Genomic DNA, 13530 nt, shown 5'->3' on the forward strand with positions numbered 1-13530 from the left:
AACGATAGACAATGAAACAATCAAATTAGAAGAGCAACCAATAGTCTACCTGTCAGATCTATGGTGAGGAGAAGAATTCTTGACCAAATAAGAGATAGAGAGCATTTCAAAATGCAGAGAAGATAATTTTGATCATATTAAATTGATAAGCTTTTGCACAAACGAAACAATTACAACCAAGATTAGAAGGAAAGCAGAAAATTAGGAAACAATCTTTACAGCAAATATCTCTGATGAAGGCCTCATTTCTCAAGTATGTAGAGAACTGAGTCAAATTTATGAGAATACAAGCAGTTCCCCAACTGATAAATGGTCAAAGGATATGACCAGGCAGTTTTCTGATGAAGAAAACAAAGATATCTATGGGCATATGAAGAAGGGCTCTAAATCACTTTTAATTAGAGAAATGCCAATTAAAATAACTCTGAAATACCACCTCACACCAATCAAATTGGCTAGTACGACAAAAAAGGAAAATGATAAATGTTGGAGAGGATGTAGGAAAACTGAAATACCAATGCGTTGTTGGTGGAGTTGTGAACTGATCCAATCATTCTGTAGAGCTATTTGGAACTATGCCCAAAAGGCAACCAAACTGTGCACATGCTTTAATCCAGCAATACCACTTCTAGGTCTGTATCCCCAAGAGATCATTAGACAGAGAAAAGGAACTACATGTGCAAAAATATTTATAGCAGCCCTATTTGCAGTGGCAAAATATTCTAAATTGAGGGGATGCCCATCAGTTGAGGAATGGCTAAACAAGCTGTGGTATGTGAATGTAATGTAAAACTGTTATGCAGTAAGTAAGTTATGCAGGCAGATTTCAGAAATACATTGTACAAGAAAGACTTGTACAAACTGATGCAAAGTGAAATGAGCAGAACCAGGAAAAGATTGTACACAGTATCAGCCACATTGTGTGATGATCAACTATGAATGACTAGGCTTTTCTGAGCAACTCAATGATCCAAGACAAGTGCAAAGGACTCATGAAGGAAAATCCTATCCATTTCCAGATAAACAACTAATGGACTATGAATGCAGACTAAAGCATATTTTTTCACTTACTCTACTGTTTCTCGTGGGTTTTCCCCGATTTGTTTTTTTCTTCCACAACTATGATGAATACGGATTTATATTTTACCTGATAGCACATGTATAAACTATACAAATTGTTTACCTTTTTCAGAAGAGGGAAGGGGAGGGAGAAAGAAAAATTTGGCACTGACAATGTTGTAAAAATGAAAGGTAAAATTTTTTCTTGAGCTCGCGACTGAAGCAGTCGAGGCCTTGGAGCTTCTTCTCCTCCTCCTCGACCTCTGACCCGCCACCCTTCAGCCAGGGCCGCAGCCGCGGGGGCCGCCGCATCCCCAAAGGCCGCATCCCGGCACCATGGCCGAATACCTAGATCAGATACTCGTGATGGGGGTGCAGGTGGTTGGAAGGGCCTTTGCCCGGGCACTCCGGCAGGAATTTGCAGCCAGCCGGGCAGCAGCAGATGGTGGTGGGCGAGCCGATCATCAGTCTGCAGCTGCATACAACCTTTCTGGACTTAGCCTTCGGGAAGCCCAGCAGATCCTCAATGTCTCCAAGCTGAGCCGAGAGGAAATCCAAAAAACTGGTCATTTATTTAAGGTAAATGATAAATCTGTGGGTGGCTCCTTCTGCCTGCAGTCAAAGGTGGTGCGAGCTAAGGAACGGCTAGAGGAAGAGCTCAAAATCCATGCCCAGGATGAGAATGAGAGAGGGCAGCAGCCCTAAACATGTCCTCCTATCCTTGCCTGTCTTTTCCTCAGTGTGAATTATTTATAGCTCGGTAATAAATATCTTTTCTGTAAAAAGAAAAAAAAAAAGAAAAAGTTTTCTTGATATGTAATTGGGGAAAACACAAAATGACATTTAAAGCAAAAAGAAAGAAAAATATTTTTCTCATTCAAGATTCCTGTAAATGTCACTTCAAATTGGGGTAAAAGTTCATGTCACAAAACATGCATGAAGCAATGATGACAATTTGGGTTTTCCCTCTCAGCCACAAATGGCTTTAATATTAGATTAAGGAAAAACTACATACAATTGTTACTGGCAGATTTGGTACTAAATCACAAAGTACCACACAAGTATTAGCATTTTTTCTCAGACACTTATTTTTTCCATTATTTTAAGAGACATTAGTCCAGAATGCGAAGGAAAGATATAGTGGGAATTAAAGCTTATATAATATTCAAATATATCAATAAAGTTTTTTTAAAACTTTGCCATCAGAGTGACAAGAGATTATATAGGGAATATTTAGAGCAAGATAGTACACAGCATAAGAGAAGTCACATAAAGTTATTGGTCATATCTGAAAGAACAAAGACAGAAACACTCAAAATTTTTTTTAAAAAATGTAGAGAGAAAGTGGACAATCTAAGAATCTCAAAAGAAAGAATCTCAAAAGACATTAGACTCACATAATAGGAAAAGCAAAGATCCAGGGAAGGAAGAAACAATAAAAAATAGTTTTTTTAAAAAAAGTCCTTTAAGACATATCTTATTGACTAAAACAACACAAAGAAGACTGTATTAATGAATTAACATCAACACAACTTCATCAATGGAACAATGCTGACATTCCTGTAAGGAATATCAAAAGTAGATAATAAATACATTAGGAAATGTTATGTCTAAAAATTTGACCTTGCTTAGATGAGTCTTTATCCATAGAAAATTAATCAGACAAAATGATATTGGAACATATGATGGAGAGATATGTGGAAAATTTAAATGAGAGTAAAAGAACTGTTCTTTTGAAAAACAAAATTGTGAAAGTGGGATAATAAGAAACAAAACCAGATAAAAAATCAATTCCATTAGAAGTACGTTTTAAAATGTTATAAGTAAAAATCAAGGAACTTAGAGAAGAGTGTCCAGAGATACTTTTTTCTAAGAAAGGGACTAGGTTGGGGAAGTAAAAATTTGAAAATAAAATTATGGACATAGAAGTATAAATTTGTGCACTGTATTTAATTCCTAAGCAACAAACATTTATCAAGCCCTTATATGGCCCAGGAACTGTGTTAATTACAAAAGCTACAAAGAAAAAAATAAATAAAAACAGTTCCTGTCCTCAAGAAGCTAATAGAGAAGTTTGTGTATATAATAACTGAAATTGAAGTAAATCTGATGAATTAAAGGAGAGCATAATAGCTATTCAATTTGAAGAGTGCTTATTATATTAGGCTTTTTTTAAGCACTTAAGAAAAAGATACTATGGCAGCATATGATAGATGAAAATAAACATAATTATAACTAGCAATGTAAATAGATTTAATTCTTCAGTTGATGGGAAAATATTACAAATTCATTAAAAATGCAAGATCTTCAGTATATTCACTTTAATTGGAAAAGCATTTGCACTTAAAAGTAAAAAAAAGTGATGTAGTATTGGACAAAACCGAATTTTAATTAGAAAGATGGAAGGAAATAACTAAGGGAGCAACTTAATACTTAAAAAAATATATTGCCAACTCAACTAAAGTCAATAAATATTTCTTAAATACCTACAATGAAAATGTATCAACATATTTAAAAGTCATAGAAATTAATTTTGGAAAGAAAAAAGTAACTGAATTTAATGTTATATATTAATTAAATTAAATATATAAATATTACAGATAATATAAATAAGTTAATTTAATATATGTATACATACAACAAAACATTAATAATCAGATACTTTAATATTCCACTAACAGAATATAATAAATCACCTGTGAAGATAAATAAGATAGGAAGAAGCAGCAAGGTCTGAGTCACAGATCTGGTGTTGACTGAGGAGATGACCTGAATCTAAGAGAAGGGGACTAGAGCAAAGAATGTTCACAGTCTGGTTTATCTCCCAGGTTTATCTGAGTCCTGCAGCTGATTAAGAAAGGCAAGGCACTCAGGCAAAGAAATAGCCAGCAGTTTTGTCTCTCTGAATCTGCAGTGCTTTCTAGTCAGCGCACAGGGAGTATTAGAATTCCAACCAGGGGCAAAGCAACAGTTGTGGCACCTAAACACAAATTACGGTCAGGAGTTTGCAAACCCCAGATTAGAAGGGTAGGAATCAAAAATTTTCTCATGACCAAAGTGCTTTGGTTAAATGCTTTAGAAAATAGAATCCTATGATATGGTGCTTATAAGAAGCCCTCTTGAAACATAATGAGTTACATAGATTTAAAATGAGAGGTAGGAGCAAAGTCTATTACGCTTCAGCAGATGTAAAAAAAAATCATTTTAGCTAGGTTATGATTACATCCAAATAATTCAAAATTCTATTTAGTGAAAATTATAAAATGATACCAGGTTACATTCAATGAGTGAAATTTCATTTAATGTGATACACACAAGTTCATTGAGGGTGTTAACATAGTATTACATTGTATGCCTGCACTATCCTACTATTGTATGCAGATATGATGTATTGCTGAATATGTACTACCGATAGTTATACTAATTTATTTAAAGAGTCCTTAATAAAATGGATAATACGAAAAATACTTCAAATGGAAACAGTGCCAGCACGAAAAAAAAAAGACATTTATATTAAATTTGAACACTTATTGAATGTATTTGAATAGCATAATTGTGGTCATAGCAACTGAAAAGTAGGATGAGATATGAGAATGCCTGAATTCATATTGCAGAATATTATTTTTAAAAAAATAACAGGCAGAATTTTTAAAAAGGTAAAGTTGTGAGATTTTAGTGATTTGTAAACAACTATAAGAAACAGAAGCATTTACAAAGACAGAAATGGAATAACTTTTTTCTATCTCTACTACATTTTTTTCAATAAAAATGCATTCTTTTTAGCAGAGCATGAGGGCAGAGCACTTGAGTTCAAATGCAGTCTCAGGCATTTACTAGCTATGTCGCCTGATCTCTCTCTTTTTTTTTTATGCTGATAGTTTTCCTAATATTGAACCAGTCCTGAATTCCTGATATAAATCCTACCTGGTCATAATGTATTATCCTCCCGATAAGTTGCTCTGATCTCTTTGCTAATACTTTATTTAAAATTTTTGCATCTATATTCATTAAGGAAATTGGTCTTCAATTTTCTTTCTCTATTTTGGCTCTTCCTAGTTTAGGTATCAGCACCGTATTTGTATCATTAAAAAATAAATTTTGTAGGACTCCTTTTTTCCAAATAGTTTATATAGTACTGGAATTAGTTGTTCTTTAAATGTTTGATAGAATTCACTTATACATCCATCTGGCCCTGGAGATTTTTCCTTAGGGAGTTCATTGATGGCTGGTTCAATTTCTTTTTCTGAGATAGGGTTATTCAAGTATTTTACTTCTTCTGTTAATCTGGGCAATTTATATTGTTGTAAGTATTCATCCATTTCACTAAGATTGTCAAATTTATTGGCATACAGTTCAGCAAAATAGCTTCCAATTATTGTTTTGATTTCCTCTTCGTTGGTTGTGAATTTACCTTTTCATATTTGATGCTGGTAATTTGGTTTTCTTCTTTCTTTTTTTTTAAATTAAATTAACCAAAGGTTTATCTATTTTATTAATTTTTTTCATAAAACTATCTCTAAGGTTTATTTATTATAGCAATAGTTTCTCCCTTTCAATTTTATTAATCTTTCCTTTGGTTTTCAGAATTTCTAATTTGGTATTTAATTAATGATTTTTAATTTGTTCTTTTTCTAGTTTTTTGGTTGCATGCACAATTCATTAATTTCACCTTTCTCTATTTTATTCATGTAAGCATTTAGACATATAAAACTTCCCCTAAGAATTACTTTCTCTACATCCTGTAAGTTTTGGTATGGTTTCTCATTATTGTCATTCTCTTGGATGAAGTTATTGATTATTTCTATGATTTGTTGTTGCACTCATACATTCTGTAGGATTAGATTATTTAGTTTCCAACTTATTTTTAGTCCATCTTTCAATGGCCTTTATTACATGTAATTTTTACTGCATCATGATCTGAAAAGGGTGTGTTTAATATTTCTTCCTTTCTGCATTGGATTGCATGTTACCTGATCTCTTAACCTGTGTTTGCCTTGGTTTCCCTATCTGTAAAATTGGGATAATAACAACTATTTCCCATGATTGTTCTGAGGAACAAATAATATGATAATTATAAAGTGCTTAGCCCAGAACCTGGTAAATAGTAAGCACTCCATAAATGTTAGCTATTGTTTATTGTTACTATTTCCACAAAAGCTTGAAGTTAATGTAAGACAGTGAAAGAAAAGGAAATTAAGTGGATAATGAAGATACTTTTATTAAAGTATTTTCAGCTTGATATTGTAAACATCAAGTTCAGTTACATAATTTGAAGAAAATTAGTAGAGAGGTGGACAATGCAGATGAGGAGGAAGTAGCTAAATATTCTGGTGTTTTGAAGCAAACAATCTAAGAACTGTGGACATACTGACCAACCCACTTTTAACAAGGGTGAAATGGGCTTATTCTAGAAGAAGATAATTTACAGAATTTATGTTTATCAAAGAAGAAAAAGAAAACCTCACACCTTCTGCAAGTGCTCTTTCTTGTTAATCCCCACATCTAGTGCCTTCCCTTCAATATTACCTTCCATTTTCACTGAACGTAAATTTAATGTAAATAGTTGTTTAAGAATTATCTTCTCCATTAAATGTCTGCTTTTGATGATAGGAATGCTGCGTTGCCTTAATGTGTACACCCAGTGCTCAGCACAGTATCTGTTACATAGTAAATACTTAATAAATCCTTGATGACTGACTGACTCAATGAATGAATAAATGGCCAAAGTGGGTCCCAGAGAGGAGATGGAAAAATTCATTTCTCTGTATGCTTTGAAGATGTTGGTGATTATGGATAAGGATATGGATGTCAAACATTGCAGATACTGTCAGTCTTGACATAGCTGTTGATTAGTCTTGCTGAATTACATTTTTTCTTTCATTTTTATTCTTTATAAAAATGAAGGATCTTAAAATGAGGAAGAGAGGGATAGAATTGGAAGTAAATGTAATATGAAAGCAAATTATGTCAATATTGATTTTAATAAAAGTCATTAGTTTGTAGTTTATCTTGCTGCACACACATGCAGTGTCTGAGAGAATAGGACACAGAAACAAGGTTTCAATTGGAACATAGAAAGTGTGGAGACATGTCACAGAAAGAAAGGAAATATAAGGCAAAAATAAAGAGATTCAGACCCAGGGAAGTGCTCCAGAAGAGTCATAGGTAGAAAAGGGGAACTAGAGAATTTGGACAAAGAAAAAATTTTTAAAAAGGGTGATTAATCTCATGGCACTTACTGCCCAACTTGTTATAAATACCTATTTTATTAATTCCATTCCTGTCCCTTCCTCTATGTAAAGAAAGTTCCATTTAATCCCTTAACCTTGTCACTCCTTCCTAAGCAATCTTCTTAGGGCCCCTTTTACCTCTGCATTTCTCAGTCTATAGATCAAAGGATTTAGGGTAGGATTAATGGAGCTGTAAAAAAGGAAGAGAATTTTCTGTTGCTCCCCAGAGTTCTTTGAGTCAGGGGCCATGTAAGTGATGATGGCACTACCAAAGAAAAGCCTGACCACACAGAGGTGTGACGAGCAGGTAGAGAAGGCTTTCTTTTGCCCTTCCCTTGACTTGATTCTCAAGATAGCACCAAGGATATGGGTGTAGGAGATTAGGACTAAGCAGAGGGGTCCAACAAAGATAAACACAGAAGCAATAAAGATGGTCTGTACAGGCAAGTTCCAGGACAGATAGGATTTCACAGAAGAAGTGATTGATTTCCTGAGGACCACAGAAGGGCAACCTAAGGAGAACAACATGGACTAAGGCCAGGAGGGATCCAAGCGTCCAGGATATGACAGCCAGTGCAGTATACACTCTCCAAGTCATAATGATGGTGTATCTGAGTGGATGGCAGATTGCCACATATCGGTCATAGCTCATCATTACCAGAAGAAGACATTCAGTGTGGCCAAATGTCATAAAGAGATAGGTCTGCATTTTGCAACGTGCAAAGGAGATGGGCTTGGCTGGATCTAGGAGATTTGCCAGCATTTGAGGCATAAGAGATGTTAACAATAGCCAGTTGTGAAAGGAAAAAGTACATAGGAGTATGGAGTCGGGAGTCAAGACAAATCAGCACCAGGGTGACTCCATTTCCCAGCAGAGTGAAGGTATAGAGTAGGAAGAAGAGCCCAAAGAGAACTAGGTGCATCGTAGGGCTACCAAGAAATCCCAGCAGAATGAAATTTGTCACTGTGGTCTGATTGTTCTCCATAACCCTATGATAAAAACAAAGACATTGAAGAAAGATATTAAAATGCACAGTTTAATTCATATCCACTCAATTCCATGAAAGAAATACCTGCTGACCTTTATTAATCCTTCCTTTTTCCCACTGGGGAAATGGGCAGAGCAAAGGCTGAAACCAGTAAGAAATACTTCAAATTATTCTTTCACTTGCTTTCCTACAGTTATTTTAGACTATTTTGATCTGCTATGTAATTGTTACCCTTCCCAAAGTTAAACTTTAAAAATAGTCTTGAAATACTGGAAACTGCATATGAACGCAGATACACAAGGATAGAGAAGTACTAAGTAAACTGTAGTAATGTAAGAAGAGGTTATGTCTCCTGTGAGGGGAAAATAGAGTGCTGTAGTATCTTTGGAGGGAAAGCACAACAAATTGGAGGGAAACCACAACAACGGGAATAAATTCCTTTCTTATCTCATTGAGAGGATGAGTTATTTCAAGATCTTTAGAACAATCAGTCTGGGTCAGAAGCAGAAAGAAGTGAAGATGTATTAATTACTGCCACCCTTTAAGTCTGAGTAGATCTGCCTCTAACATCCTTATCAACAAAATGCGTTTACTATTAATCCAGTCCCTGTGAGCCCAACATTAATTATCAATGGATGATTCTGTTATTATGCATTAAGAATAGGTCAAAGTTCTTAAAAATCTATGTCATTTTGACTTTTTTTTTGAGAGGTAGCCAACAATTACATCTAAGCACATTTTCCTAAGCTTTCATTTTTTTTTCCACTGGACAACTTCTCATCAATCTCATAAGCACTCACTTTGCCAGTATAACTCAAATAGGTTTAATTTGTCAGATGTTGTTGATATAGAACACAGCAGGAGTAAAAAAAAATTACTGTCATCTTGTGGATGGGAATGGTCACTGAACACTGTAAGAGAGTCACTATCAGATACTCAGATACTTTCTTACTGTGAAGAAGTAGAATGACAATGGAAATGACATCAAGGAGTGACTAATTTCATTACTTCTTTAAAAATTAATGAAGCATCTAAAAGTGCAAGAAATACTATACCTATGGGACATTATGAAAGTTAACATCCCAGATCAATGCTTTTTCCTTTAGTGACAGTAAAAGTTATTATGTCTGGGAGGAAGTATTATTTTATTCTCTCTGAGGGATTGTCAGTTTTTGTAATCCATCACATTTAGAAAAATTCAAAGCTAATGAAACTTTTTTTTTGTCAAAATCTTTGGTAAGACAATAATAGCTAAGATAATGATATTTACATAGAAGGTTTTCAATTTTGCAATGTGTTTTATATGTTATATCACTTCATCCTCACAAAACTACTAGAAGGTAGGTGATATTATTATCCCCATTTTGCAGATATAGAAACTATGGCCCAGAAAGGTTATGTACCTTTTATCACATAGATAGTAAGTGTTTGTGTCAGTATTTAAAACTCGAGTATTTTGACTCCAAGCCCAATACTCTATCCACAATGTTGTATAGCTGCTAGACAAAACAAAACAAAACAAAAAAACATTGTAAATCACTTATTTCTAGTTTTTGTTTATTAGTGAAAAAAAAGAAAGTTTCACTAGGATTCATTGGAAGAAGACTGATGGTTTTAATGTTTTTAGTAAGTGGCACATATTCAAAAAAAATTCTGAACCCACTGATGACTTAAATATTTTACTTCATGTAGAAAACAGAATCAGGAACTCACTCCTGGAAGTTTAGTAAGATGACAAAGTTAAAATAGGTTCAGTCAAAAACTCAACATTTCAGTCTGGTATCTAGACAATCATTCCACTTGAATATATATTGATGTTATTTAGAAGTCCCTGGATAATAAAGGCTTTGCCAGCCAGTCACAAGAGGAATCTGGCTGGTTCTATTAAGCAGGAAAGGCATTGAGCACAGGCTTGGTAATGGATTCTATAATTATCAATCAGGAACCATCACAATTTAATATGGAGAGGCTCATTACTGGGTGGGCTGAAATATAATTAAATTTTTGGTCAGAGGAAGTCTTAAAGACCTTTTACTGAGAGTGAAGTTGTCATGTATGTTATATCAAAGCTAATGATATCAAAGATTCTTGAAGTATTCAAGTTTTATAACACTGGCTTTCATTTTATGTCATGGATTGTGACATCTGACTGCAAATTATTGTGAATTAGAGGAGCCTTCCAATGAATATTATGTAATAAATATATTTTTGAGGAAGTCAAAAAAACAATATAATAGACAAAAATTTTGCATAGGTTAAATACATGCTTGCTTAAAGGACCACAGCGATTCAAAATATGATTTAGTATCTCTTATAATTATACGAATATTGCATGTGGTGGGCAATATATTTCAAAGAGCAAAGGAGCTGGGGTTGTATCCAAGAATAACTTACTCAGCAAGGTTGAATACAATCTTGAATGTGAAAAAGAATGGACATTTGCAAATTGAAAGACTTTAAGGTATTTTTTTTGTGAGACAATTGGAGTTAAGTGACTTTCCCAGAGTCACACAGCTAATAAGTGTCATGTGTCTGAGGCCAGAAGTGAACTCAGGTGCTCCTGACTTCATGGCTGGTGCTATATCCACTGCACTGCCTAACTGACCCTCTTTCAGGTATTTGTAACAAAAAGATCAGAACTCAATGGAAAATGCAATATAAAAGATCTAGAAGAAACATAAAGAAAACTTTAAAGACTAATTATAAGGCACTATTAAGGTCAAACTGTTTACTTATGATCTGTGAAAATATCAGTATTCTTAAAACTTTCATCATTACTAAGGTAATTTGAAAGGAAGATTGCAACTGAGTTGTGTAGGATGAGGTGATTCTAAAAAACAAAATTGGGCATGAAAAAGTAAAAAAGAACAATTATAACATAAAAATGGGGCATGAAAGGAAGAACTAATACAGGGAAAGCAGGTTGGGGTGGAGGGCTATTAATGTTGGAATGTTACTCTCATCTAGGTTGAAGAAGAAACAATATGTACACCTGCAGTGATTTAGCAGTTATCTCAACTGATAGAGAGATGAGAAAACCAGAGGACAGGGTTGGTAAGGGTCTTTTAGAAAGGTATATAGATAAGAATGTGAAGAATCAAGATAGGGGAGGGACTTTGAGAGGGGTGGGTAAAATAATAAATAAAAGAGTAAGGGGAGAAATAAGGTAAAAGGGACAGAGTAAAAAAAAGGCTGAGAAGGAAAATAGTGAGTAAAAATAAGATGGAGAGAATTTCACAAGTAGTAATTAGAACTTTGAATGTGAATGGGAAGAACTCACCCATAAAGCATAAATGAATAGCAGAATGGATTAAAAATCAGAATCCAACATTGCTGTTTACAAGAAATACAATTAAGAATGAGAGATGCATACAGAGTTAAAGTGGAGATTTGAAAGGGTATTTATTATGCTTCAGCTGAGGCAAAAAGGCATGGTTAGTAATTATGATCTCAGTGGTGTTATGGCTAAAAGGGATTTTATTAAAAGAGACAAACTTGGTAACTTCCTTTTGATAAAAGGTACTATAGACAATGGAACAATATTAATACTGAAGATGTGTGCACCAAGGACTATGGAATCTAAATTTTTAAAAGCAAAATTAAATGAATTATAAGTGGAGATAGCAGTACTATAATATTTGAGGACTTTAATCTTCCCCTCTCATAATTAGAGAAATCTAACCAGGAAATAAGTATGAAAGAAGTTAAGAAAGAGAAGAGAATTTTACATAAGCTAGATATGATATATATCTGGAGAGAACTGAATAGAAATAGAAAGGAATACACTTTTTTCCCATACTTTCATGGTCCTTTTACAAAGATTGACCATATATTAGTAAGTAAAAACTTTATAGACAAAAGCAGAAAAGCAGAAATACTAAACGCATCCTTTTTATATCATAATGCAATGAAATTATATTTAATAAGGGACCATGGATCCATAGATTAAAGACTAATTGGAGATTAAACAGCCTGATCTTAAAGAATGAGTGAGTGAGTTAAAGAACAAATCATAGAAACAATCAATTTCATTAAAGAGAATGACAATAGTGGCAGAACATATTAAAACCTACAGGATGCAGCAAAAACAATGGTTTAAAAAATAATATCTATAAATGCTTACATCAATAAAACAAAAAACAGACTAACATATTGAGTATGCAATTAAAAAAGTAGAAAAAACAAATTAAAAATCTTGAACTGAACACTAAATTGGAAATCCTAGAAATTAATAAAATTGAGAGGAAAAAATATTGAATTAATAAATAAAACTAGAAGTTGGTTTTATAAAAAAATAGATAAAAATTGGTTAATTTAATTTTAAAAAGAGAAGAAAACCAATTCATTGGTATCAAAAATGAAAAGGGTGAATGTACCACTAATGATGATATAATCAAAGCCATCATAAGGAGTTATTTTGCTCAAATACATACCAATACATTTAATAATTTAATTGAAATGGAAGAATATTTACAAAAAAATTAGCAGAAGAGGAAATAGACTATCTAACTAAAACTCTTTTATAGAAAGATATTGAGCAGGCCATAAATGAGCTTTCTCAGAGAAAAGCACTAGACACAGATGAATTTACGAATGAATTCTATTAAACATTTTAAGATCAACTACTTCCAATCTTAAATAAATTATGTGGAATAATAGGCAAAGAACAGTCCTACCAAACTCCTTTCATGAAACAAGCATAATACTGGCTACCTAAACCAGGAAGATTAAAAAACAGAGGAAGAAAATTATAGCCCAACTTCATTAATGAATATAGATGAAAAAATACTAGTTGAAAGATTACAGGAATATATTACAAAATTAAAGACTATGGTCAAGTAGGATTTATGCCAGGAATACAGGGATCATTTAATGTAAAGAAACATATTAACACAATTGATTACATCAATAAGAAAAAGATTTTCTGTAAATCATAGGCTTTTGTCAATAGATTCAGAAAAAGCTTTTGATAAAATTCAATACTTAATTCTATTAAAAATACATGAAGGTATTGTTAAATGGATAAAAAAGCATTTATCTAAAACTATCAGCAACCATTATTTACAATAGGGATAAACTAGAAAACTTCCCGGTAAGATCATGTGTGTAACAAGGATGCCCACTGTCATCAATATTGTTCAATATTATATTAGATATCCTATGAATAGCAATAAAAGTAAAAGAAAATAAATATAAGAATCAGAGTAGGGAATGAGATAATCATACTCTCTCCTTTCGCAGCTCAATGATGA

At 33.3% G+C, this 13530-nt stretch overlaps 2 pseudogenes; one reads left to right on the forward strand and one right to left on the reverse strand.

Moving 5' to 3' along the window:
• The first annotated feature begins 1392 nt into the window (after positions 1 to 1392).
• Positions 1393 to 1764, forward strand: LOC110216121 (mitochondrial import inner membrane translocase subunit TIM16 pseudogene; annotated as a pseudogene).
• A 5624-nt stretch (positions 1765 to 7388) lies between these two features.
• Positions 7389 to 8317, reverse strand: LOC110216271 (olfactory receptor 2A1/2A42-like; annotated as a pseudogene).
• Between the last annotated feature and the right edge of the window lie 5213 nt (positions 8318 to 13530).

This window comes from Phascolarctos cinereus, unplaced genomic scaffold (genome assembly GCF_003287225.1).
Source record: "Phascolarctos cinereus isolate Bilbo 61053 unplaced genomic scaffold, phaCin_HiC Scaffold_1;HRSCAF=81, whole genome shotgun sequence".
Lineage (NCBI taxonomy): Eukaryota > Metazoa > Chordata > Mammalia > Diprotodontia > Phascolarctidae > Phascolarctos > Phascolarctos cinereus.